The sequence below is a fragment of the Vicugna pacos genome, chromosome 22 (genome assembly GCF_048564905.1).
Source record: "Vicugna pacos chromosome 22, VicPac4, whole genome shotgun sequence".
In the NCBI taxonomy this organism is placed as follows: Eukaryota; Metazoa; Chordata; class Mammalia; order Artiodactyla; family Camelidae; genus Vicugna; species Vicugna pacos.
This window is the reverse complement of record NC_133008.1, coordinates 18291519-18292961: the sequence shown is the minus strand read 5'-3', so window position 1 is coordinate 18292961 and position 1443 is coordinate 18291519. Positions and strand designations below refer to the sequence as shown.

Sequence of the window (1443 nt, the reverse complement as noted above, 5' to 3'; positions counted from 1 at the left end):
TGGTAGACCCTCTAAAAGCATTAAGTGTTTGATTTCTCTGTGGCTATGTAGTGAGTGACCCCAAAACTTGTCAGTTTAAAGCAACACACATTTTATTACATCTTAATGATTTTCTGAGTTGAGAATTTAGGCAGGGCTTGAGCTTGTCTGAGTGAGTCCTCTGTGTGTTACGAATGGAGCTCACTTCATGGCATTCAGCTGGTGAGGGCTGCCCCAGCACCTCCAGGATGGCTTCACCGACATCCCAGAGCCTTGGTGGGGGAACAGTTGGCAGGAGGACTCAGCTGGAACTGTCAACTGGATTGCTTGTAGATGGTCTCTCCATGATGGCAGCCTCACGGTGATCAAACGTCCACTGAAGAAGGCAGAAGCCTTTCCTGAACTACCCTCTGGAAGTCATTTAGCATCACTTCTGCTATATCCTATTAGTTGAAACACCCACTAGCTTATCTCACTTCAAGGAGAGGGTATGTAAGCCCCACTTCTTGATGAGAGACGTGTCAAAGATTTTGCATCCTGTTTTAAAACTAACATAACCTGCCTTCAAGGTGAGTTGAGGTCCAGGATCTCATTTCAGTTTCATTTATCTGTCCAGGAGCAGATGCGGCTCTTTGAGTTCAGTTACTTGGGCAAAGTTCCTGTTCTGAAGAATTGTGAGCTTGAGGGATAATGCCTGATCTCCCTCCCATCCTCAACACACGGACAGGTCAGATACAGTGATGGAGACTAGACACATTAGACACCCCTGTCCAGTCAAGGAGGAAAATGAGAAGTATGTGGCAGTTCTGAGATTCAGCTGTGTACATATTGTCAGTTTCAAGAATGGGGCTCAGTCTTGCTCTCTGAATGATTCTCTGCACCTCTTGGTTCTTCACTCTGAGTAGTAATTTCCTTCAAACAGTCAATATCGCAGCCAAGTAACTTTCTTCATCTGTTCTCTGTCCATAGATTTTGGGGTTCTTATGCGTCTCAGAGGCACTATTGTCTGGTTGAGAGGGTCTGTAAGGCATGCTCTTTTAATGTTCTTTGGAAGCTTCTCTTTGTAAGTGAAAGGGTGTTTGAGGTACTGACTTAAATCTTTTCACATCTTAAGAAAGGATCTTTGCTTGCTTTGGCAGCACATACAGTAGAATTGGAATGGTATAGAGAAGATTAGCATGGCCCCTGTGCAAGGATGACAGGCAAATTCATGAAGTGTTCCATGTATTTTGTGCTGTACACCAGAAATTGACACATTGTAACTGACTACACTTCAATAATTAAAAAAAAAAAAAGGTCTTACAGCCAAAACTTGGATTCCTTGAGGCTGTGTTTTATTGCAATGCTCGGAATTTGATCTCTTCCCCAAGGCTATATCTTTGAGAACACTGGGTTGCTTGGAAAGGATATCCTGGACCCTTTACATTTCCTTCAGATTCTGTTCAAGAACTGAAGAGTTCATAC

At 43.4% G+C, this 1443-nt stretch overlaps 1 non-coding gene across 1 annotated transcript; it reads left to right on the top strand.

Annotated features, from left to right (window-relative positions):
• Positions 1–1106: 1106 nt before the first annotated feature.
• Positions 1107–1209, top strand: LOC116285118 (U6 spliceosomal RNA). Its single transcript, XR_004194803.2, has one exon. It is a non-coding gene; the product is annotated as a U6 spliceosomal RNA (small nuclear RNA).
• Positions 1210–1443: the final 234 nt, after the last annotated feature.